This window comes from Coregonus lavaretus, assembly GCF_964263955.1.
Source record: "Coregonus lavaretus genome assembly, chromosome: 30".
Classification (NCBI taxonomy): Eukaryota; Metazoa; Chordata; class Actinopteri; order Salmoniformes; family Salmonidae; genus Coregonus; species Coregonus lavaretus.
In genome coordinates this window covers 33,431,957-33,459,618 of record NC_140017.1, presented here as the reverse complement: position 1 = coordinate 33,459,618, position 27,662 = coordinate 33,431,957, and the positions used below count along the sequence as shown (strand labels likewise).

The window sequence follows — 27,662 nt, the reverse complement described above, 5'->3', positions numbered from 1 at the left end:
CCCGTGGGTACTACCCAAAAATTTCTTGGGGGGGGGGCTAAAAGGGAGTGTGGCGAAGTCAGGTAGGAGACCTGCGCCTACTCCCTGGACTGACCGTGGAGAGCGAGAGTACGGGCAGACACCGTGTTACGCAGTAGAGCGCATGGTGTCTCCTGTACGCAGGCATAGCCCGGTACGGTACATTCCAGCTCCACGTATCGGCCGGGCTAGATTGAGCATTGAGCCGGAGGTCATGAAGCCGGCCCTACGCATCAAGCCACCAGTGCGTCTCCTCGGGCCGGCTTACATGGCACCTGCCTTACGCATGGTGTCCCCGGTTCGCCCACATAGCCCGGTGCGGGTTATTCCTCCTTCCCGTACTGGTCGGGCGACGGGGAGTATACAACCAGGTAAGGTTGGGCAGGCTCAGTGCTCAAGGGAGCCAGTACGCCTGCACGGTCCGGTATTTCCGGCGCCACCTCCCCGCTCCAGCCCAGTACCACCAGTGCATACACCACGCACCAAGCCTCCTGTGTGTCCCCAGAGTCCTGTGCGTCCTGTTGTTGCTCTCCGCACTAGCCCCGAGATGCGTGTCCTCAGCCCGGTACCTCCAGTTCCGGCACCACGCATCAGGCCTACGGTGCGTCCCCAGGGTCCAGCATGCCCTGTTGCTTCTCCCCGCACTAGCCCTGAGATGCGTGTCCTCAGCCCGGTACCTCCAGTTCCGGCACCACGCACCAGGCCTACGATGCGCCTCAGACGGCCAGAGTCTGCCGTCTGCCCAATGGGGTCTGAACTGCCCGTCTGCCCAACGCCGTCTGAACTGTCCGTCTGCCAAGCGCCGCAGGAACTGCCCGTCTGTACTGAGCCTGCAAAGCCGCCCGTCTGCCATGAGCCTTCAGAGCCGTCCGCCAGACCGGAGCCGCTAGAGCTCTCCGCCAGACAGGAGCAGCCAGAGCCTTCCGCCAGACAGGATCAGCCAGAGCCTTCCGTCAGACAGGAGCAGCCAGAGCCTTCCGCCAGACAGGATCAGCCAGAGCCTTCCGCCAGACAGGATCAGCCAGAGCCTTCCGTCAGACAGGAGCAGCCAGAGCCTTCCGCCAGACAGGATCAGCCAGAGCCTTCCGCCAGACAGGATCAGCCAGAGCCTTCCGCCAGACAGGATCAGCCAGAGCCTTCCGCCAGACAGGATCAGCCAGAGCCTTCCGCCAGACAGGATCAGCCAGAGCCTTCCGCCAGACAGGATCAGCCAGAGCCTTCCGCCAGACAGGATCAGCCAGAGCCTTCTGCCAGACAGGATCAGCCAGAGCCTTCCGCCAGCCAGGATCCGCCAGAGCCGTCCAGCCAGGATCCGCCAGAGCCGTCCAGCCAAGATCCGCCAGAGCCAGCCAGCCAGGATCTGCCCCTCAGTCCGGTGCTGCCCCTTAGTCAGGTACTGTCCCTTAGCCCGGTGCTGCCCCTTAGTCCGGTGCTGCCCCTTAGCCCGGTGCTGCCCCTTAGCCCGGTGCTGCCCCTTAGCCCGGTGCTGCCCCTTAGTCCGGTGCTGCCCCTTAGTCCGGTGCTGTCCCTTAGTCCGGTGCTGCCTCTTCGTCCGGAGCTGCCCCTTTATCCAGGTGGGTTAGTTTGGAGGGTGGTCAGTGGGAGGAGGCTACTTAAGCAGTTTGTGACTTTGGTGGGGTGGGGATCACGACCGGGGCCAGAGCCGCCACCGTGGACAGACGCCCACCCAGACCCTCCCCTAGACTTTATGTTGGTGCGCCCGGGGTTCGCACCTTTAGGGGGGGGTACTGTCACGCTCTGGTTCCGGGACGTTGTTTATGAACCAGGGTGTGTTTGTATTGTTGGGTGTTGTGTGGGTTAGGTTGGGTATAGGGTGTGTTCGTTTTGTTGTGTGCTGTTTGGTTGGGGTGTCTAGGTGGTTGTCTTCCTTGTTTGTATTCATGTGACTCCCAATCGGAGGTAACGAGTGACAGCTGTCGGCTCGTTATCTCTGATTGGGAGCCATATTTAAACTGTGTGGTTTCACCTTGGTTTTGTGGGTTTTTGCTCCGTATTCAGTATTTGTAACTGTGGACTTCACTAGCCGTCTTTGTTTATTGTTTTTGTCGTTCGTGTCTTTACTCTAATAAAGTCATGTTCACTCAACGCGCTGCGCTTTGGTCTGCTCCTTTTGAAGACGGTCGTGACACCTAGTAAAAATTCCCTGTCTTAGGTCAGTTAGGATCACCACTTTATTTTAAGAATGTGAAATGTCAGAATAATAGTAGCGAGAATGATTTATTTAAGCTTTTATTTCTTTCATCACATTCCCAGTGGGTCAGAAGTGTCAGTGGGTGCTGTAGGTGGGTGTGGTGCAGGAATCAGATGCAGGACGCAGAAAAATAAGTCCAATAGACTTTAGTGAAAAGCACACTCAAAATAACGAGTCAAACGCCCGGAGGCGAGAAAGTCCGCACACAGGCGAAAACCAAAAGGAGCACAAAACAGTGCGTAAAAATAACCTCCTAACACAGAGGAGGAAAATACAAAATGCACAAGGCAACAGTAGCGCACAAACACGACAGCGAAACAATCACACACAAACACAGACACACACAACGAGAACTAAATAGAACACTAACGAGGACTAACTAGACACAGGTGTACAACATCAAGACCAAACGAACATGAAACATAGATCGGTGGCAGCTAGTACTCCGGAGACGACGACCGCCGAAGCCTGCCCGAACCAGGAGGAGGAGCAGCCTCGGCCGAAACCGTGACAAGAAGTTTACAAACACTCAATTAGTATTTGATAGCATTGCCTTTAAATTGTTTAACTTGGGTCAAACGTTTCAGGTAGACTTCCACAAGCTTCCCACAATAAGTTGGGTGAATTTTGGCCCATTCCTCCTGACGGAGCTGGTGTAACTGAGTCAGGTTTGTAGGCCTCCTTGCTCGCACACGCTTTTTCAGTCCTGCCCACACATTTTCTATAGGATTGAGGTCAGGGCTTTGTGATGGCCATTCCAATACCTTGACTTTGTTGTCCTTAAGACATTTTGCCACAACTTTGGAAGTATGCTTGGGGTCATTGGCCATTTGGAAGACCCATTTGCGACCAAGCTTTAACTTCCTGACTGATGTCTTGAGATGTTGCTTCAATACATCCACATAATTTCCTTCCTCATGATGCCATCTATTTTGTGAAGTGCACCAGTCCCTCCTGCAGCAAAGCACCCCCACAGCATGATGCTGCCACTCCCATGCTTCACGGTTGGGATGGTGTTCTTTGGCTTGCAAGCAACCCCCTTTTTCCTCCAAACATTACGATGGTCATAATGGCCAAACATTTACATTTTTGTTTCATCAGACCAGAGGATATTTCTCCAAAAAGTACGATCTTTGTCCCCATGTGCAGTTGCAAACCGTAGTCTGGCTTTTTTATGGCGGTTTTGGAGCAGTGGCTTCTTCCTTGCTGAGCGGCCTTTCAGATTATGTCGATATAGGACTCATTTTACTGTGGATATAGATACTTTTGTACCTGTTTCCTCCAGCATCTTCACAAGGTCCTATACTTGCGTACTATTGTTTGTACAGATGAACATGGTACCTTCAGGCATTTGGAAATTGCTCCCAAGGATGAACCAGACTTGTGGAGGTCTATAATTTTCTTTCTGAGGTCTTGGCTGATTTCTTTTGATTTTCCCATGATGTCAAGCAAAGAGGCACTGAGTTTGAAGATAGGCCTTGAAATACATCCACAGGTACACCTCCAATAGACTCAAATGATGTCAATTAGCCTATCAGAAGCTTCTAAAGCCATGACATCATTTTCTGGAATTTTCCAAGCTGTTTAAAGACACAGTCAACTTAATGTATGTAAACTTCTGACCCACTGGAATTGTGATACAGTTAATTATAAGTGAAATAATCTGTCTGTAAACAATTGTTGGAAAAATTACTTGTGTCATGCACAAAATAGCATGTCCTAACCGACTTGCCAAAACTATAGTTTGTTAACAAGAAATGTGTGGAGTGTTGAACAATGAGTTTTAACGACTCCAACCTAAGTGTTTGTAAACTTCCGACTTCAACTGTATATACTGGTTGCTTCTCAGTTTGAGTGTGTTTCTGCATGTGAGTGTCTTGTGTGTGTTTGAATCAGTCTGGACTGGGTTATGGTGAGGCTCACCGTCGTGCCCGGGGAGATAGGGTAGGTTTCTGGAGATCAGGGACACTGAGGGAGCTGCTGCCTGACCTGCTGGCTGGGCTGGGCTCTTGGCCAGGCCTCAGAGAGACTGCAGGGCATGGAAGAGGGAGAGAGAGAGGAGAGAGAGAGGGTGAGAGAGAGAGAGAGAGAGAGAGAGAGAGAGAGAGAGAGAGAGAGAGAGAGAGGAGAGAGAGAGAGAGAGAGAGAGAGAGAGAGAGAGAGAGAGAGAGAGAGAGAGAGAGAGAGAGAGAGAGAGAGAGAGAGAGAGAGAGAGAGAGAGAGAGAGAGAGAGAGAAGAGAGAGAGAGAGAGAGAGAGAGAGAGAGAGAGAGAGAGAGAGAGAGAGAGAAGAGAGAGAGAGAGAGAGAGAGAGAGAGAGAGAGAGAGAGAGACGAGAGCCGAGAGCCGAGAGCCGAGAGCCGAGAGAGAGATGATAAGTAAGGATTAAGGGAAAGGGGTGAGTGGGCAAAGAGGGAACAGTGACTCACACACACACAGTGACTCCTTTGAGTACAGGGCTGACTGGCAGGTAGTCTTGACTTTGAAACCCCCTTTAGACAGAAGAATGTGTTGCTAGGGGAGCCTCCTGAGTTGGATGGAGAGAGAGTGTGTTTTCAGCATATTACTGTACACTGGGACACGTGAATAACTGGGTTTTCCTCCCAGTGCTAAACTAGTCTACTTAGGGATTGTTTTTCAATGGCACTGTTTGCCTAGCAGCTCCATTCTGGTTCTATATAAGCTGCTGCACCACTGACTAACACCGCCCAGACCTGCTAGCCCTTGATTTTCTTCTGGGAAACTGGCACTAAGTGGGTGAGTTAAGTGACTGATTATCTCATGAGAACACTCACACAGTGAAATTTGAATTAGTAAACTATAAACTCTTGATAAACAGCTGTGCAAATCCCCTACCCTTACCCTGACCTTAACCATAACCATAACCCCTACCCTTACCTTAACACTTACCTTAACCATTTTAAATTTCAACTTCAATGGGGTAGGGACGTCCCAAGGATCCGGGAATTGCGCGGACCGATGCGAATAGCTAGCCTTCAAACACATGTCAATTCCCCTTTTCTGAGATTACCTCCTGCTTGTTCGGAGTCAATTGCTTCCATACGTTCCAGGTTATTGTTGTAACATAAGTTCTATGCAACCACCCATTATGCTTCAGTTCAGTGGAGTTGCAAAGTGCGACCCTTTTCTGCTGTTCTGAGACTACATGGGGCAAAGGCACATGATATTCAATATATACAACAGAATATAATCCTTTGAGATAATCTATCCCTGTTCAGGTGTTTGTCGCAGGATTCCAGTGAAAAATAAAACATTCTTTAGAAAAAGACTTTGTACTTATAGACTGCTGGGGGTTTTATGCATTACTTAACTATTCTGTGTACACTGGCCATGAGTCTGTTAATAAATTGTTATGCAATAGCATACCAGTTTGGACAAAACAAGGCCATTTAATACTATGGGCACACATCCACCACACACTCCACTGAACACCTGTTGTACTTATTACACAGACAGAACAGTGAGTTTAGTTTACACATCCACACACCTCAGTAGCTATGGAACAGCCAATCCAGTTCCTTACACCTCAGTTGCTATGGAGCAGTCAATCCAGTAACTTACAGCTCAGCAGTTATGGATCAGCCAATCCAGTCACTTACACCTCAGTAGCTATGGAACAACCAATCCAATCCCTTACACCTCAGTAGCTATGGAACAGCCAATCCAGTTCCTTACACCTCAGTTGCTATGGAGCAGTCAATCCAGTAACTTACAGCTCAGCAGTTATGGATCAGCCAATCCTTTACACCTCAGTAGCTATGGAACAGCCAATCCAGTTCCCTTACACCTCAGTAGCTATGGAACAGCCAATCCAGTCCCTTACACCTCAGTAGCTATGGAACAGCCAATCCAGTCCCTTACACCTTAGTAGCTATTGTACAGCCAATCCAGTCCCTTACACCTAAGTAGCTATTGTACAGCCTATCCAGTCTTACACCACAGTAGCTATTGTATAGCCAATCCAGAGTCTTACACAATCAGTAGCTATGGAACAGCTAATCCAGTCATTTACACCTCAGTAGTTATTGTATAGCCAATCCAGTCTTACACCTCAGTAGCTATGGAACAGCCAATCCAGTCACTTACACCTCATTAGCTATGGATCAGCCAATCCAGTCCCTTACACCTCAGTAGCTATGGAATAGCCAATCACTTACACCTCAGTAGCTATGGAACAGCCAATATCTTACACCTCAGTAGCTATGGAACAGCCAATCTAGTCCCTTACACCTCAGTAGCTATGGAACAGCCAATCCAGTCCCTCACACCTCAGTAGCTATGGTACAGCCAATCCAGTCACTTACACCTCAGTGGCTATGGAACAGCCAATCCAGTTCCCTTACACCTCAGTAGCTATGGAACAGCCAATCCAGTCCACTACACCTCAGTATTTATGGAACAGCTAATCCTGTACCTTACACATCAGTAGCTATGGAACAGCCAATCCAGTCACGTACACCTCAGTAGCTATGGAAAAGCCAATCCAGTCCCTTACTCCTCAGTAGCTATGGATCAGCCAATCCAGTCCCTTACACCTCAGTAGCTATGGAACAGCCAATCCAGTCCCTTACACCTCAGTAGCTATGGTAAAGCCAATCCAGTCCCTTACTCCTCAGTAGCTATGGATCAGCCAATCCAGTCCCTTACACCTCAGTAGCTATGGAACAGCCAATCCAGTCCCTTACACCTCAGTAGCTATTGTATAGCCAATCCAGTCTTATACCTCAGTAGCTATGGAACAGCCAATCCAGTCACTTACACCTCATTAGCTATGGATCAGCCAATCCAGTCACTTACACCTCAGTAGCTATGGAACAGCCAATCCAGTCACTTACACCTCAGTAGCTATGGAACAGCCAATCCAGTCCCTTACACCTCAGTAGCTATGGAACAGCCAATCCATTCCCTTACACCTCAGTACCTATGGTACAGCCAATATCGCCCTTTCACCTCATTAGCTATGGAAAAGCCAATCCAGTCCCTTACACCTCAGCAGCTATGGCATAGCCAATGCAGTCTCTTACTTCTCAGTAGCTATGGAACAGCCTATCCAGTTTCTTACACCTTAGTAGCTATGGAACAGCCCATCCAGACCCTTACACATCAGTAGCTATTGTACAGCCAATCCAGTCACGTACAACTCAGTAGCTATGGAACATCCAATCCAGTCCCTTACACCTCAGTAGCTATGGAACAGCCCATCCAGACCCTTACACATCAGTAGCTATTGTACAGCCAATCCAGTCACGTACACCTCAGTAGCTATGGAACAGCCAATCCAGTCCCTTACACCCCAGTAGCTATGGAACAGCCAATCCAGACCTTTACACCTCAGTAGCTATGGAAGAGCCAACCCAGGCCATTACACCTCAGTAACTATGGAACAGCCAATCCAGTCCCTTACACATCACTAGCTATGGAACAGCCAAATCCAGTCCCTTACAGCCCAGGAGCTAAGGAACAGCCAATGCAGTCCTTTAAACCTCAGTAGCTTTGGTACAGCCAATCCAGTCCCTTACACATCGGTAGCTATGGTAGAGCCAATCCAGTCATTTACACCTCAGTAGCTATGGAACAGCCAATCCAGTCCCTTACACCTCAGAAGCTATTGTATAGACAATCCAGAGTCTTACACCTCGGTAGCAATGGAACAGCCAATCCAGTCATTTACACCTCAGTAGCTATTGTATAGCCAATCCAGAGTATTACACCTAGGTAGCAATGGAACAGCCAATCCAGTCATTTACACCTCAGTAGCTATGGAACAGCAAATCCAGTCACTTACACCTCATTAGCTATGGATCAGCCAATCCAGTCACTTACACCTCAGTAGCTATGGATCATCCAATCCAGTCCCTTACACCTCAGTAGCTATGGAACAGCCAATCCAGTCCCGTACACCTCAGTAGCTATGGAACAGCCAATCCAGTCCCTTACATTTCAGTAGCTATGGTACAGCCAATCCAGTCACTTACACCTCAGTAGCTATGAAACATCCAATTCAGTTCCTGACACCTCAGTAGCTATGGAACAGCCAATCCAGTCCCTTACATATCAGAAGCTATGGAACAGCCAATCCAGTTCCTTACACCTCAGTTGCTATGGAGCAGTCAATCCAGTAATTTACAGCTCAGCAGTTATGGATCAGCCAATCCAGTCACTTACACCTCAGTAGCTATGGAACATCCAATCCTTTACACCTCAGTAGCTATGGAAGAGCCAATCCAGTTCCCTTACACCTCAGTAGCTATGGAACAGCCAATCCAGTCCCTTACACCTCAGTATTTATGGAACAGCTAATCCAGTCCCTTACACCTCAGTAGTTATGTAACAGCCAATCCAGTCCCTTACATCTAAGTAGCTATTGTACAGCCTATCCAGTCTTACACCACTATAGCTATGGAACAGCCAATTCAGTCCCTTACACCTCAGTAGCTATTGTATAGCCAATCCAGAGTCTTACACCTCAGTAGCTAAGGTACAGCCAATCTTGTCATTTACACCTCAGTAGCTATTGTATAGCCAATCCTGTCTTACACCTTAGTAGCTATGGAACAGCCAATCCAGTCACTTACACCTCATTAGCTATGGATCAGCCAATCCAGTCACTTACACCTCAGTAGCTATGGATCAGCCAATCCAGTCCCTTACACCTCAGTAGCTATGGAACAGCCAATCTCTTATACCTCAGTAGCTACGGAACAGCCAATCACTTACACCTCAGTAGCTATGGAACAGCCAATCTAGTCCCTTACAACTCAGTAGCTATGGAATAGCCAATCCAGTCACTTACACCTCAGTAGCTATGGAACAGCCAATCCAGTCTCTTACTTCTCAGTAGCTATGGAACAGCCTATCCAGTTTCTTATACCTTAGTAGCTATGGAACATCATATCCAGTCCCTTACACATCAGTAGCTATTGTACAGACAATCCAGTCCCTTAAACCTCAGTAGATATGGTACAGCCAATAGAGTCCCTTACAACTCAGTAGCTATGGAACAGCCAATCCAGTCCCTTACAACTCAGTAGCTATGGAATAGCCAAAACAGTCATTTACAAATCAGTAGCTATTGTATAACCAATCAAGTCCCTTTCACCTCAGTAGCTATGGAACAGCCAATCCAGTCACGTACACCTCATTAGCTATGGATCTGCCAATCCAGTCATTTACACCTCAGTAGCTATGGAACATCCAATCCAGTCCCTTACACCTCAGTAAATATGGAAGAGCCAATCCAGTCCCTTATAAATCAGTAGCTATGGAACAGCCAATCCAGTCCCTTACACCTCAGTAGCTATGGTACAGCCAATCTAGTGCCTTACACCTCAGTAGCTATTATACAGCCAATCCCGTCTTACACCTCAGTAGCTATAGAACAGCAAATCCATTCACTTACACCTCAGCAGCAATGGAACAGCCAATCCATTCCCTTACACCTCAGTATTTATGGAACAGCTAATCCAGTCCCTTACACCTCAGTAGCTATGGAACAGCCAATCCAGTCCCTTACACCTCAGTAGCTATTATACAGCCAATTACTTACACCTCAGTAGCTATGGAACAGCCAATCTAGTCCCTTACAACTCAGTAGCTATGGAACAGCCAATCCAGTCCCTTACACCTCAGAAGCTATTGTATAGACAATCCAGAGTCTTACACCTCGGTAGCAATGGAACAGCCAATCCAGTCATTTACACCTCAGTAGCTATTGTATAGCCAATCACTTACACCTCAGTAGCTATGGAACAGCCAATCTAGTCCCTTACAACTCAGTAGCTATGGAACAGCCAATCCAGTCCCTTACACCTCAGTAGCTATTATACAGCCAATCACTTACACCTCAGTAGCTATGGAACAGCCAATCTAGTCCCTTACAACTCAGTAGCTATGGAACAGCCAATCCAGTCCCTTACACCTCAGAAGCTATTGTATAGACAATCCAGAGTCTTACACCTCAGTAGCTATGGAACAGCCAATCCAGTCCCTTACACCTCAGTAGCTATTATACAGCCAATCACTTACACCTCAGTAGCTATGGAACAGCCAATCTAGTCCCTTACAACTCAGTAGCTATGGAACAGCCAATCCAGTCCCTTACACCTCAGAAGCTATTGTATAGACAATCCAGAGTCTTACACCTCGGTAGCAATGGAACAGCCAATCCAGTCATTTACACCTCAGTAGCTATTGTATAGCCAATCCAGAGTATTACACCTCGGTAGCAATGGAACAGCCAATCCAGTCATTTACACCTCAGTAGCTATGGAACAGCAAATCCAGTCACTTACACCTCATTAGCTATGGATCAGCCAATCCAGTCACTTACACCTCAGTAGCTATGGATCATCCAATCCAGTCCCTTACACCTCAGTAGCTATGGAACAGCCAATCCAGTCCCGTACACCTCAGTAGCTATGGAACAGCCAATCCAGTCCCTTACACTTCAGTAGCTATGGTACAGCCAATCCAGTCACTTACACCTCAGTAGCTATGGAACATCCAATTCAGTCCCTTACACCTCAGTAGCTATGGAACAGCCAATCCAGTCCCTTACACATCAGAAGCTATGGAACAGCCAATCCAGTTCCTTACACCTCAGTTGCTATGGAGCAGTCAATCCAGTAATTTACAGCTCAGCAGTTATGGATCAGCCAATCCAGTCACTTACACCTCAGTAGCTATGGAACATCCAATCCTTTACACCTCAGTAGCTATGGAAGAGCCAATCCAGTTCCCTTACACCTCAGTAGCTATGGAACAGCCAATCCAGTCCCTTACACCTCAGTATTTATGGAACAGCTAATCCAGTCCCTTACACCTCAGTAGTTATGTAACAGCCAATCCAGTCCCTTACATCTAAGTAGCTATTGTACAGCCTATCCAGTCTTACACCACTGTAGCTATGGAACAGCCAATTCAGTCCCTTACACCTCAGTAGCTATTGTATAGCCAATCCAGAGTCTTACACCTCAGTAGCTATGGTACAGCCAATCTTGTCATTTACACCTCAGTAGCTATTGTATAGCCAATCCTGTCTTACACCTTAGTAGCTATGGAACAGCCAATCCAGTCACTTACACCTCATTAGCTATGGATCAGCCAATCCAGTCACTTACACCTCAGTAGCTATGGATCAGCCAATCCAGTCCCTTACACCTCAGTAGCTATGGAACAGCCAATCTCTTATACCTCAGTAGCTACGGAACAGCCAATCACTTACACCTCAGTAGCTATGGAACAGCCAATCTAGTCCCTTACAACTCAGTAGCTATGGAATAGCCAATCCAGTCACTTACACCTCAGTAGCTATGGAACAGCCAATCCAGTCTCTTACTTCTCAGTAGCTATGGAACAGCCTATCCAGTTTCTTATACCTTAGTAGCTATGGAACATCATATCCAGTCCCTTACACATCAGTAGCTATTGTACAGACAATCCAGTCCCTTAAACCTCAGTAGATATGGTACAGCCAATAGAGTCCCTTACAACTCAGTAGCTATGGAACAGCCAATCCAGTCCCTTACAACTCAGTAGCTATGGAATAGCCAAAACAGTCATTTACAAATCAGTTGCTATTGTATAACCAATCAAGTCCCTTTCACCTCAGTAGCTATGGAACAGCCAATCCAGTCACGTACACCTCATTAGCTATGGATCTGCCAATCCAGTCATTTACACCTCAGTAGCTATGGAACATCCAATCCAGTCCCTTACACCTCAGTAAATATGGAAGAGCCAATCCAGTCCCTTATAAATCAGTAGCTATGGAACAGCCAATCCAGTCCCTTACACCTCAGTAGCTATGGTACAGCCAATCTAGTGCCTTACACCTCAGTAGCTATTATACAGCCAATCCCGTCTTACACCTCAGTAGCTATAGAACAGCAAATCCATTCACTTACACCTCAGCAGCAATGGAACAGCCAATCCATTCCCTTACACCTCAGTATTTATGGAACAGCTAATCCAGTCCCTTACACCTCAGTAGCTATGGAACAGCCAATCCAGTCCCTTACACCTCAGTAGCTATTATACAGCCAATCACTTACACCTCAGTAGCTATGGAACAGCCAATCTAGTCCCTTACAACTCAGTAGCTATGGAATAGCCAATCCAGTCACTTACACCTCAGTAGCTATGGAACAGCCAATCCAGTCTCTTACTTCTCAGTAGCTATGGAACAGCCTATCCAGTTTCTTATACCTTAGTAGCTATGGAACATCATATCCAGTCCCTTACACATCAGTAGCTATTGTACAGACAATCCAGTCTCTTAAACCTCAGTAGATATGGTACAGCCAATAGAGTCCCTTACAACTCAGTAGCTATGGAACAGCCAATCCAGTCCCTTACAACTCAGTAGCTATGGAATAGCCAAAACAGTCATTTACAAATCAGTAGCTATTGTATAACCAATCAAGTCCCTTTCACCTCAGTAGCTATGGAACAGCCAATCCAGTCACGTACACCTCATTAGCTATGGATCTGCCAATCCAGTCATTTACACCTCAGTAGCTATGGAACATCCAATCCAGTCCCTTACACCTCAGTAGCTATGGAAGAGCCAATCCAGTCCCTTATAAATCAGTAGCTATGGAACAGCTAATCCAGTCCCTTACACCTCAGTAGCTATGGTACAGCCAATCTAGTGCCTTACACCTCAGTAGCTATTATACAGCCAATCCCGTCTTACACCTCAGTAGCTATAGAACAGCAAATCCATTCACTTACACCTCAGCAGCAATGGAACAGCCAATCCATTCCCTTACACCTCAGTATTTATGGAACAGCTAATCCAGTCCCTTACACCTCAGTAGCTATGGAACAGCCAATCCAGTCCCTTACACCTCAGTAGCTATTATACAGCCAATCCCTTACACCTCAGTAGCTATGGAACAGTCAATCCAGTCACTTACACCTCAGTAGCTATGGAACAGTCAATCCAGTCACTTCACCTCAGCAGCTATGGATCAGCCAATCCAGTCACTCACACCTCAGTAGCTATGGAACAGCCAATCCAGTCCCTTACACCTCAGTAGCTATGGAACAGCCAATCCAGTCCCTTACACCTCAGTAGCTATGGTACAGCCAATCCAGTCACTTACACCTCAGTCGCTTTGAAACAGCCAATCCAGTCACTTACACCTCAACAGCTATGGATCAGCCAATCCAGTCACTTACACCTCAACAGCTATGGTACAGCCAATCCCTTACACCTCAGTAGCTATGGAACAGTCAATCCAGTCACTTACACCTCAGTAGCTATGGAACAGTCAATCCAGTCACTTCACCTCAGCAGCTATGGATCAGCCAATCCAGTCACTCACACCTCAGTAGCTATGGAACAGCCAATCCAGTCCCTTACACCTCAGTAGCTATGGAACAGCCAATCCAGTCCCTTACACCTCAGTAGCTTTGGTGCAGCCAATCCAGTCCCTTCCACCTCAGTAGCTTTGGAACAGCCAATCCAGTCACTTACACCTCAGTAGCTATTGTATAGCAAATCCAGTCTTACACCTCAGTAGCTATGGAACAGCCAATCCAGTCACGTACACCTCATTAGCTATGGATCTGCCAATCCAGTCATTTACACCTCAGTAGCTATGGAACATCCAATCCAGTCCCTTACACCTCAGTAGCTATGGAAGAGCCAATCCAGTCCCTTATAAATCAGTAGCTATGGAACAGCTAATCCAGTCCCTTACACCTCAGTAGCTATGGTACAGCCAATCTAGTGCCTTACACCTCAGTAGCTATTATACAGCCAATCACTTACACCTCAGTAGCTATGGAACAGCCAATCTAGTCCCTTACAACTCAGTAGCTATGGAACAGCCAATCCAGTCCCTTACACCTCAGAAGCTATTGTATAGACAATCCAGAGTCTTACACCTCGGTAGCAATGGAACAGCCAATCCAGTCATTTACACCTCAGTAGCTATTGTATAGCCAATCCAGAGTATTACACCTCGGTAGCAATGGAACAGCCAATCCAGTCATTTACACCTCAGTAGCTATGGAACAGCAAATCCAGTCACTTACACCTCATTAGCTATGGATCAGCCAATCCAGTCACTTACACCTCAGTAGCTATGGATCATCCAATCCAGTCCCTTACACCTCAGTAGCTATGGAACAGCCAATCCAGTCCCGTACACCTCAGTAGCTATGGAACAGCCAATCCAGTCCCTTACACTTCAGTAGCTATGGTACAGCCAATCCAGTCACTTACACCTCAGTAGCTATGGAACATCCAATTCAGTCCCTTACACCTCAGTAGCTATGGAACAGCCAATCCAGTCCCTTACACATCAGAAGCTATGGAACAGCCAATCCAGTTCCTTACACCTCAGTTGCTATGGAGCAGTCAATCCAGTAATTTACAGCTCAGCAGTTATGGATCAGCCAATCCAGTCACTTACACCTCAGTAGCTATGGAACATCCAATCCTTTACACCTCAGTAGCTATGGAAGAGCCAATCCAGTTCCCTTACACCTCAGTAGCTATGGAACAGCCAATCCAGTCCCTTACACCTCAGTATTTATGGAACAGCTAATCCAGTCCCTTACACCTCAGTAGTTATGTAACAGCCAATCCAGTCCCTTACATCTAAGTAGCTATTGTACAGCCTATCCAGTCTTACACCACTGTAGCTATGGAACAGCCAATTCAGTCCCTTACACCTCAGTAGCTATTGTATAGCCAATCCAGAGTCTTACACCTCAGTAGCTATGGTACAGCCAATCTTGTCATTTACACCTCAGTAGCTATTGTATAGCCAATCCTGTCTTACACCTTAGTAGCTATGGAACAGCCAATCCAGTCACTTACACCTCATTAGCTATGGATCAGCCAATCCAGTCACTTACACCTCAGTAGCTATGGATCAGCCAATCCAGTCCCTTACACCTCAGTAGCTATGGAACAGCCAATCTCTTATACCTCAGTAGCTACGGAACAGCCAATCACTTACACCACAGTAGCTATGGAACAGCCAATCTAGTCCCTTACAACTCAGTAGCTATGGAATAGCCAATCCAGTCACTTACACCTCAGTAGCTATGGAACAGCCAATCCAGTCTCTTACTTCTCAGTAGCTATGGAACAGCCTATCCAGTTTCTTATACCTTAGTAGCTATGGAACATCATATCCAGTCCCTTACACATCAGTAGCTATTGTACAGACAATCCAGTCCCTTAAACCTCAGTAGATATGGTACAGCCAATAGAGTCCCTTACAACTCAGTAGCTATGGAACAGCCAATCCAGTCCCTTACAACTCAGTAGCTATGGAATAGCCAAAACAGTCATTTACAAATCAGTTGCTATTGTATAACCAATCAAGTCCCTTTCACCTCAGTAGCTATGGAACAGCCAATCCAGTCACGTACACCTCATTAGCTATGGATCTGCCAATCCAGTCATTTACACCTCAGTAGCTATGGAACATCCAATCCAGTCCCTTACACCTCAGTAAATATGGAAGAGCCAATCCAGTCCCTTATAAATCAGTAGCTATGGAACAGCCAATCCAGTCCCTTACACCTCAGTAGCTATGGTACAGCCAATCTAGTGCCTTACACCTCAGTAGCTATTATACAGCCAATCCCGTCTTACACCTCAGTAGCTATAGAACAGCAAATCCATTCACTTACACCTCAGCAGCAATGGAACAGCCAATCCATTCCCTTACACCTCAGTATTTATGGAACAGCTAATCCAGTCCCTTACACCTCAGTAGCTATGGAACAGCCAATCCAGTCCCTTACACCTCAGTAGCTATTATACAGCCAATCACTTACACCTCAGTAGCTATGGAACAGCCAATCTAGTCCCTTACAACTCAGTAGCTATGGAATAGCCAATCCAGTCACTTACACCTCAGTAGCTATGGAACAGCCAATCCAGTCTCTTACTTCTCAGTAGCTATGGAACAGCCTATCCAGTTTCTTATACCTTAGTAGCTATGGAACATCATATCCAGTCCCTTACACATCAGTAGCTATTGTACAGACAATCCAGTCTCTTAAACCTCAGTAGATATGGTACAGCCAATAGAGTCCCTTACAACTCAGTAGCTATGGAACAGCCAATCCAGTCCCTTACAACTCAGTAGCTATGGAATAGCCAAAACAGTCATTTACAAATCAGTAGCTATTGTATAACCAATCAAGTCCCTTTCACCTCAGTAGCTATGGAACAGCCAATCCAGTCACGTACACCTCATTAGCTATGGATCTGCCAATCCAGTCATTTACACCTCAGTAGCTATGGAACATCCAATCCAGTCCCTTACACCTCAGTAGCTATGGAAGAGCCAATCCAGTCCCTTATAAATCAGTAGCTATGGAACAGCTAATCCAGTCCCTTACACCTCAGTAGCTATGGTACAGCCAATCTAGTGCCTTACACCTCAGTAGCTATTATACAGCCAATCCCGTCTTACACCTCAGTAGCTATAGAACAGCAAATCCATTCACTTACACCTCAGCAGCAATGGAACAGCCAATCCATTCCCTTACACCTCAGTATTTATGGAACAGCTAATCCAGTCCCTTACACCTCAGTAGCTATGGAACAGCCAATCCAGTCCCTTACACCTCAGTAGCTATTATACAGCCAATCCCTTACACCTCAGTAGCTATGGAACAGTCAATCCAGTCACTTACACCTCAGTAGCTATGGAACAGTCAATCCAGTCACTTCACCTCAGCAGCTATGGATCAGCCAATCCAGTCACTCACACCTCAGTAGCTATGGAACAGCCAATCCAGTCCCTTACACCTCAGTAGCTATGGAACAGCCAATCCAGTCCCTTACACCTCAGTAGCTATGGTACAGCCAATCCAGTCACTTACACCTCAGTCGCTTTGAAACAGCCAATCCAGTCACTTACACCTCAACAGCTATGGATCAGCCAATCCAGTCACTTACACCTCAACAGCTATGGTACAGCCAATCCCTTACACCTCAGTAGCTATGGAACAGTCAATCCAGTCACTTACACCTCAGTAGCTATGGAACAGTCAATCCAGTCACTTCACCTCAGCAGCTATGGATCAGCCAATCCAGTCACTCACACCTCAGTAGCTATGGAACAGCCAATCCAGTCCCTTACACCTCAGTAGCTATGGAACAGCCAATCCAGTCCCTTACACCTCAGTAGCTTTGGTGCAGCCAATCCAGTCCCTTCCACCTCAGTAGCTTTGGAACAGCCAATCCAGTCACTTACACCTCAGTAGCTATTGTATAGCAAATCCAGTCTTACACCTCAGTAGCTATGGAACAGCCAATCCAGTCACGTACACCTCATTAGCTATGGATCTGCCAATCCAGTCATTTACACCTCAGTAGCTATGGAACATCCAATCCAGTCCCTTACACCTCAGTAGCTATGGAAGAGCCAATCCAGTCCCTTATAAATCAGTAGCTATGGAACAGCTAATCCAGTCCCTTACACCTCAGTAGCTATGGTACAGCCAATCTAGTGCCTTACACCTCAGTAGCTATTATACAGCCAATCACTTACACCTCAGTAGCTATGGAACAGCCAATCTAGTCCCTTACAACTCAGTAGCTATGGAACAGCCAATCCAGTCCCTTACACCTCAGAAGCTATTGTATAGACAATCCAGAGTCTTACACCTCGGTAGCAATGGAACAGCCAATCCAGTCATTTACACCTCAGTAGCTATTGTATAGCCAATCCAGAGTATTACACCTCGGTAGCAATGGAACAGCCAATCCAGTCATTTACACCTCAGTAGCTATGGAACAGCAAATCCAGTCACTTACACCTCATTAGCTATGGATCAGCCAATCCAGTCACTTACACCTCAGTAGCTATGGATCATCCAATCCAGTCCCTTACACCTCAGTAGCTATGGAACAGCCAATCCAGTCCCGTACACCTCAGTAGCTATGGAACAGCCAATCCAGTCCCTTACACTTCAGTAGCTATGGTACAGCCAATCCAGTCACTTACACCTCAGTAGCTATGGAACATCCAATTCAGTCCCTTACACCTCAGTAGCTATGGAACAGCCAATCCAGTCCCTTACACATCAGAAGCTATGGAACAGCCAATCCAGTTCCTTACACCTCAGTTGCTATGGAGCAGTCAATCCAGTAATTTACAGCTCAGCAGTTATGGATCAGCCAATCCAGTCACTTACACCTCAGTAGCTATGGAACATCCAATCCTTTACACCTCAGTAGCTATGGAAGAGCCAATCCAGTTCCCTTACACCTCAGTAGCTATGGAACAGCCAATCCAGTCCCTTACACCTCAGTATTTATGGAACAGCTAATCCAGTCCCTTACACCTCAGTAGTTATGTAACAGCCAATCCAGTCCCTTACATCTAAGTAGCTATTGTACAGCCTATCCAGTCTTACACCACTGTAGCTATGGAACAGCCAATTCAGTCCCTTACACCTCAGTAGCTATTGTATAGCCAATCCAGAGTCTTACACCTCAGTAGCTATGGTACAGCCAATCTTGTCATTTACACCTCAGTAGCTATTGTATAGCCAATCCTGTCTTACACCTTAGTAGCTATGGAACAGCCAATCCAGTCACTTACACCTCATTAGCTATGGATCAGCCAATCCAGTCACTTACACCTCAGTAGCTATGGATCAGCCAATCCAGTCCCTTACACCTCAGTAGCTATGGAACAGCCAATCTCTTATACCTCAGTAGCTACGGAACAGCCAATCACTTACACCTCAGTAGCTATGGAACAGCCAATCTAGTCCCTTACAACTCAGTAGCTATGGAATAGCCAATCCAGTCACTTACACCTCAGTAGCTATGGAACAGCCAATCCAGTCTCTTACTTCTCAGTAGCTATGGAACAGCCTATCCAGTTTCTTATACCTTAGTAGCTATGGAACATCATATCCAGTCCCTTACACATCAGTAGCTATTGTACAGACAATCCAGTCCCTTAAACCTCAGTAGATATGGTACAGCCAATAGAGTCCCTTACAACTCAGTAGCTATAGAACAGCCAATCCAGTCCCTTACAACTCAGTAGCTATGGAATAGCCAAAACAGTCATTTACAAATCAGTTGCTATTGTATAACCAATCAAGTCCCTTTCACCTCAGTAGCTATGGAACAGCCAATCCAGTCACGTACACCTCATTAGCTATGGATCTGCCAATCCAGTCATTTACACCTCAGTAGCTATGGAACATCCAATCCAGTCCCTTACACCTCAGTAAATATGGAAGAGCCAATCCAGTCCCTTATAAATCAGTAGCTATGGAACAGCCAATCCAGTCCCTTACACCTCAGTAGCTATGGTACAGCCAATCTAGTGCCTTACACCTCAGTAGCTATTATACAGCCAATCCCGTCTTACACCTCAGTAGCTATAGAACAGCAAATCCATTCACTTACACCTCAGCAGCAATGGAACAGCCAATCCATTCCCTTACACCTCAGTATTTATGGAACAGCTAATCCAGTCCCTTACACCTCAGTAGCTATGGAACAGCCAATCCAGTCCCTTACACCTCAGTAGCTATTATACAGCCAATCACTTACACCTCAGTAGCTATGGAACAGCCAATCTAGTCCCTTACAACTCAGTAGCTATGGAATAGCCAATCCAGTCACTTACACCTCAGTAGCTATGGAACAGCCAATCCAGTCTCTTACTTCTCAGTAGCTATGGAACAGCCTATCCAGTTTCTTATACCTTAGTAGCTATGGAACATCATATCCAGTCCCTTACACATCAGTAGCTATTGTACAGACAATCCAGTCTCTTAAACCTCAGTAGATATGGTACAGCCAATAGAGTCCCTTACAACTCAGTAGCTATGGAACAGCCAATCCAGTCCCTTACAACTCAGTAGCTATGGAATAGCCAAAACAGTCATTTACAAATCAGTAGCTATTGTATAACCAATCAAGTCCCTTTCACCTCAGTAGCTATGGAACAGCCAATCCAGTCACGTACACCTCATTAGCTATGGATCTGCCAATCCAGTCATTTACACCTCAGTAGCTATGGAACATCCAATCCAGTCCCTTACTCCTCAGTAGCTATGGAAGAGCCAATCGAGTCCCTTATAAATCAGTAGCTATGGAACAGCTAATCCAGTCCCTTACACCTCAGTAGCTATGGTACAGCCAATCTAGTGCCTTACACCTCAGTAGCTATTATACAGCCAATCCCGTCTTACACCTCAGTAGCTATAGAACAGCAAATCCATTCACTTACACCTCAGCAGCAATGGAACAGCCAATCCATTCCCTTACACCTCAGTATTTATGGAACAGCTAATCTAGTCCCTTACACCTCAGTAGCTATGGAACAGCCAATCCAGTCCCTTACACCTCAGTAGCTATTATACAGCCAATCCCTTACACCTCAGTAGCTATGGAACAGTCAATCCAGTCACTTACACCTCAGTAGCTATGGAACAGTCAATCCAGTCACTTCACCTCAGCAGCTATGGATCAGCCAATCCAGTCACTCACACCTCAGTAGCTATGGAACAGCCAATCCAGTCCCTTACACCTCAGTAGCTATGGAACAGCCAATCCAGTCCCTTACACCTCAGTAGCTATGGTACAGCCAATCCAGTCACTTACACCTCAGTCGCTTTGAAACAGCCAATCCAGTCACTTACACCTCAACAGCTATGGATCAGCCAATCCAGTCACTTACACCTCAACAGCTATGGTACAGCCAATCCAGTCACTTACACCTCAGTAGCTATGGAACAGCCAATCCAGTCCCTTACACCTCAGTAGCTTTGGTGCAGCCAATCCAGTCCCTTCCACCTCAGTAGCTTTGGAACAGCCAATCCAGTCACTTACACCTCAGTAGCTATTGTATAGCAAATCCAGTCTTACACCTCAGTAGCTATGGAACAGCCAATCCAGTCATTTACAAATAAGTAGCTATTGTATAGCCAATCCAGTCTTACACCTCAGTAGCTATGAATCAGCCAATCCAGTCACTTACACCTCATTAGCTATGGATCAGCCAATCCAGTCACTTACACTTCAGTAGCTATGGAACATCCAATCCAGTCCCTTACACCTCAGTAGCTATTATACAGCCAATCCCGTCTTACACCTCAGTAGCTATGGAACAGTCAATCCAGTCACTTACACTTCAGTAGCTATGGAACAGCCAATCCAGTCCCTTACACATCAGTAGCTATGGAATAGCCAATCCAGTCCCTTACACCTTAGTAGCTATTGTAGAGCCAATCCAGTCCCTTACACCTCAGTAGCTTTGTAACAGCCAATCCAGTCCCTTACACCTCAGTAGCTATTATACAGCCAATCCCATCTTACACCTCAGTAGCTATGGAACAGTCAATCCAGTCACTTACACCTCAGCAGCTATGGATCAGCCAATCCAGTCCCTTACACCTCAGTAGCTATGGAACAGCCAATCCAGTCCATTACACCTCAGTAGCTATGGAACAGCCAATCCAGTCCCTTAACCACAGTAGCTATGGAACAGCTAATCCAGTCCCTTACACCTCAGTATCTATGGAACAGCCAATACAGTTTTTTAGACATCAGCAGCTATGGAACTGCCAATCCAGTCACTTACACCTCAAAAGCTCAGGAACAGACAATCAACACCCTTACACCTCAGTAGCTATGGAACAGCCAATCCCTTACACCTCAGTAGCTATGGTACAGCCAATCCAGTCCCTTACACCTCAGCAGCTATGGAACAACCAATCCAGTCCCTTACACCTCAGTAGCTATGGTACAGCCAATCCAGTCCCTTACAACTCAGTAGCTATGGAAAAGCCAATCCAGTCCCTTACATCTCAGTAGCTATAGTATAGCCAATCCAGTCCCTTACATCTCAGTAGCTATTGTACAGCCAATTCAGTCCCTTACACCTCAGTAGCTATGGTACAGCCAATTCAGTCCCTTACACCTCAGTAGCTATGGAACATCCAATTCCTTACAACTCAGTAGCTATGGTACAGCCAATCCAGTCCCTTACACCTCAGTAGCTATTGTACAGCCAATCCCATCATACACCTCAGTAGCTATGGAAGATCCAGTCACTTACACGTCAGCAGCTATGGATCAGCCAATCCAGTCACTTACACCTCAGTAGCTATGGAATAGCCAATCCAGTCCCTTTAACCTCAGTAGCTATGGAACAGCCAATCCAGTCCCTTACACCTCAGTAGCTATGGAACAGCCAATCCAGTACCTTACACCTCAGTAGCTATAGAACAACCAATCCAGTCCCCTTAACCTCAGTATCTATTGAACAGCCAATCCAGTCCCTTACACCTCAGTAGCTATGGAACAACCAATCCAGTCCCTTACACCTCAGTAGCTATAGAACAACCAGTCCAGTCCCTTACAACTCAGTAGCTATGGAACAGCCAATCCCTTACACCTCAGTAGCTATGGAACAGCCAATCCAGTCCCTTACACATCAATAGCTATGGAATAGCCAATCCAGTCCCTTACACCTCAGTAGCTATTGTAGAGCCAATCCAGTCCCTTACACCTCAGTAGCTTTGTAACAGCCAATCCAGTCCCTTACACCTCAGTAGCTATTATACAGCCAATCCCGTCTTACACCTCAGTAGCTATGGAACAGTCAATCCAGTCACTTACACCTCAGCAGCTATGGATCAGCCAATCCAGTCCCTTACACCTCAGTAGCTATGGAACAGCCAATCCAGTCCATTACACCTCAGTAGCTATGGAACAGCCAATCCAGTCCCTTAACCACAGTAGCTATGGAACAGCTAATCCAGTCCCTTACACCTCAGTATCTATGGAACAGCCAATCCAGTTTTTTAGACCTCAGCAGCTATGGATCAGCCAATACAGTCACTTACACCTCAGTAGCTATGAAACAGCCAAATCAGTCCCTTACACCTCAGTAGCTATGGAACTGCCAATCCAGTCACTTACACCTCAAAAGCTCAGGAACAGACAATCAACACCCTTACACCTCAGTAGCTATGGAACAGCCAAATCAGTCCCTTACACCTCAGCAGCTATGGAACAGCCAATCCAGTCCCTTACACCTCAGTAGCTATGGAACAGCCAATCTAGTCCCTTACAACTCAGTAGCTATGGTAAAGCCAATCCAGTCCCTTACATCTCAGTAGTTATGGAACAGCCAATCCAGTCCCTTACACCTCAGTAGCTATGGTACAGCCAAAACAGTCCCTTACACCTCAGCAGCTATGGAACAGCCAATCCAGTCCCTTACACCTCAGTAGCTATGGAACAGCCAATCTAGTCCCTTACAACTCAGTAGCTATGGTAAAGCCAATCCAGTCCCTTACATCTCAGTAGTTATGGAACAGCCAATCCAGGCCCTTACACCTCAATAGCTATGGAACATCCAATCCAGTCACTTACACCTCAATAGCTATGGAACATCCAATCCAGTCCTTTACACCTCAGTAGCTATGGAACAGCCAATCCCGTCCCTTACACCTCAGTAGCTATGGAACAGCCAATCCAGTCCCTTACACCTCAGTAGCTATGGAACAGCCAATCCAGTCCCTTACACCTCAGCAGCTATGGAACAGCCAATCCAGTCCCTTACACCTCAGTAGCTATGGAACAGCCAATATAGTCCCTTACAACTCAGTAGCTATGGTAAAGCCAATCCAGTCCCTTACATCTCAGTAGTTATGGAACAGCCAATCCAGGCCCTTACACCTCAATAGCTATGGAACATCCAATCCAGTCACTTACACCTCAATAGCTATGGAACATCCAATCCAGTCCTTTACACCTCAGTAGCTATGGAACAGCCAATCCCGTCCCTTACACCTCAGTAGCTATGGAACAGCCAATCCAGTCCCTTACACCTCAGTAGCTATGGAACAGCCAATCCAGTCCCTTAGCTACTGAGGTGAAAGGGACTGGATTGGCTGTACCATAGCTACTGAGGTGTAAGGGACTGGATTGGCTGTTACATAGCTACTGAGATGTAAGGGACTGGATTGGCTATTCCATACCTACTGAGGTGTAAGGGACTGGATTGGCTGTTCCATAGCTACAGAGGTGTAAGGGACTGGATTGGCTGTTACATAGCTACTGAGGTGAAAGGGAATGGATTGGCTGTACAATAGCTACTGAGGTGTAAGGGTCTGGATTGGCTGTTCCATTCCTACTCAGGTGTAAGATACTGGATTGGATGTTCCATAGCTACTGATGTGTAGGGGAATGGATTGGCTGTTCCATGGCTACAGAGGTGTAAGGGACTGGATTGGCTGTTCCATAGCTACTGAGGTGAAAGGGACTGGATTGGCTGTACCATAGCTACTGAGGTGTAAGGGACTGGATTGGCTGTTCCATAGCTACTGAGGTGTAAGGGACTGGATTGGCTGTTCCATAGCTACTGAGATGTAAGGGACTGGATTGGCTTTTCCATACCTACTGAGGTGTAAGGGACTGGATTGGCTGTTCCATAGCTACTGAGATGTAAGGGACTGGATTGGCTGTTCCATAGCTACTGAGGTGTAAGGTACTGGATTGGCTGTTCCATAGCTACTGTGATGTAAGGGACTGGATTGGCTTTTCCATACCTACTGAGGTTTAAGGGACTGGATTGGCTGTACTATAGCTACTGAGGTGTTAGGGACTGGATTGGCTGTACCATAGCTACTGAGGTGTAAGGGTCTGGATTGGCTGTTCCATAGCTACTGAGGTGTAAGGGATTGGCTGTACCATAGCTACTGAGGTGTAAGGGACTGGATTGGCAGTAACATAGCTACTGAGGTGCAAGGGACTGGATTGGCTGTACCATATCTACTGAGTTTTAAGGGAATGGATTGGCTGTACCATAGCTACTGAGGTGCAAGGGACTGGGTTGGATGTTCCATAAATACTGAGGTGTAAGGGACTGGATTGGCTGTACCATAGCTACTGAGGTGTAAGGGACTGGATTGGCTGTACCATAGCTAATGAGGTGTAAGGGACTGGATTGGCTGTTCCATAGCTACAGAGGTGTAAAGGATTGGATTGTCTGTTCCATAGCTACTGAGGTGTAAGGGATTGGCTGTACCATAGCTACTGAGGTGTAAGGGACTGGATTGGCAGTAACATATCTACTGAGGTGTAAGGGACTGGATTGGCTGTACCATAGCTACTGAGGTGCAAGGGACTGGATTGGCTGTACTATATCTACTGAGGTTTAAGGGAATGGATTGGCTGTACCATAGCTACTGAGGTGCAAGGGACTGGATTGGCTGTAACATAGCTACTAAGGTGAAAGTGACTGGATTGGCTATACCATAGCTACTGAGGTGTAATGGTCTGGATTGGATTTTCCATAGCTACTGAGGTGTAAGATACTGGATTTACTGTTCCATAGCTATTTAGGTGTAACTGACTGGATTGGCTGTACCATAGCTACTGAGGTGTAAGGGACTGGATTGGCTGTTCCATAGCTACTGATGTGTAAGGGACTGGATTGGCTGTACCATAGCTACTGAGGTGTAACAGACTGGATTGGCTTTACCATAGCTACTGAGGTGTAAGGGACTGGATTGGCTGTTCCATAGCTACTGATGTGTAAGGGACTGGATTGGCTGTTCCATAGCTACAGAGGTGTAAGGGATTGGATTGGCTGTTCCAAAGCTACTGAGGTGAAAGTGACTGGATTGGCTGTACCGTAGCTATTGAGGTGTAAGGGACTGGATTGGCTGTCCCATAGCTACTGAGGTGTAAGGGCCTGGATTGGCTGTTCCATAGCTACTGAGGTGTAAGGGTCTGGATTGGCTTTTCCATAGCTACTGAGGTGTAAGGGACTGGATTGGCTGTTCCATAGCTACTGAGGTGTAAGGGCCTGGATTGGCTGTTCCATAGCTACTGAGGTGTAAGGGACTGGATTGGCTGTACCATATCTACTGATGTGTAAGGGACTGGATTGGCTGTTCCATAGCTACTGAGGTGTAAGGGACTGATTGGCTGTACCATAGCTACTGAGGTGTAAGGGATTGGCTGTACCAGAGCTACTGAGGTGTAAGGGACTGGATTGGCTGTTCCATAGCTACAGAGGTGTAATGGACTGTATTGGCTGTACCATATTTACTTAAGTGTAAGGGACTGGACTGGCTGTACAATAGCTACTGAGGTGTAAGGGACTGGACTGGCTGTACCATAGCTACTGATGTGTAACGGACTGGATTGGCTGTTCATAGCTACAGAGGTGTAAGGGATTGGATTGGCTGTTCCATAGCTACTGGGGTGTAAGGGTTTGGCTGTACCATACCTACTGAGGTGTAGTGGACTGGATTGGCTGTTCCATAGCTACAGAGGTGTAAGGGACTGGATTGGCTGTACCATAGCTACTGAGGTGTAAGGGACTGGATTGGCTGTTCCATAGCTACTGAGGTGTAAGGGTCTGGATTGGCTTTTCCATAGCTACTGAGGTGTAAGGGACAGGATGTTCTGTTCCATAGCTACTGAGGTGTAAGGGACTGGATTGGCTGTTCCATAGCTACTGAGGTGTAAGGGACTGGATTGGCTGTACCATAGCTACTGAGGTGTAAGGGACTGGATTGGCTGTTCCATAGTTACTGAGGTGTAAGGGACTGGATTTTCTGTTCCATAGCTAATGAGGTGTAACTGACTGGATTGGCTGTTCCATACCTACTGAGGTGTAAGGGACTGGAATAACTGTACCACAGATACTGAGGTGTAAGGGATTGGCTGTACCATAGCTACTGAGGAATAAGTGATTGGCTGTTCCATAGCTACTGAGATGTAAGGGTCTGGATTGGCTTATCCATAGCTACTGAGGTCTAAGGGACTGGTTTGGCTGTACCATAGCTACTGAGGTGTAAGGGACTGGATTGGCTGTACCATAGCTACTGAGGTGTAAGGGATTGGCTGTACCAACGCTACTGAGGTGTAAGGGACTGGACTGGCTGTACCATAGCTGCTGAGGTGTAAGGGACTGGATTTTCTGTTCCATAGCTACTGAGGTGTAACTGACTGTATTGGCTGTACCATAGCTACTGAGGTGTACGGGATTGGCTGTACCAGAGCTACTGAGGTGTAAGGGACTGGATTGGCTATTCCATAGCTACAGAGGTGTAAAGGACTGTATTGGCTGTACCATAGCTACTTAAGTGTAAGGGATTGGCTGTACCATAGCTACTGATGTGTAAGGGACTGGATTGGCTGTTCCATAGCTACAGAGGTGTAAGGGATTGGATTGGCTGTTCCATAGCTATTGAGGTGTACAGCCAATCCAGTCCCTTACACCTCAGTAGCTATGGCACTGCCAATCCAGTCAGTTACACCTCAGTTGCTATGGAACAGAATATCCAGTCCCTTACACCTCTGTAGCTATGGAACAGCCAATCCAGTCCCTTACACCTCAGTAGGTATGGTACAGCCAAACCCTTACACCCCAGTA

At 46.7% G+C, this 27,662-nt stretch overlaps 1 pseudogene across 1 annotated transcript in view; it reads right to left on the bottom strand.

The window, feature by feature from the left end:
• Positions 1-27,662, bottom strand: part of LOC311106218 (ephexin-1-like) — a 72,792-nt pseudogene that overhangs the window by 10,164 nt on the left and 34,966 nt on the right. The window contains exon 3 of the transcript in view: positions 4,154-4,259. The product of the transcript in view is annotated as an ephexin-1-like (transcript). The remainder of the gene's footprint in view (positions 1-4,153; positions 4,260-27,662) is intronic.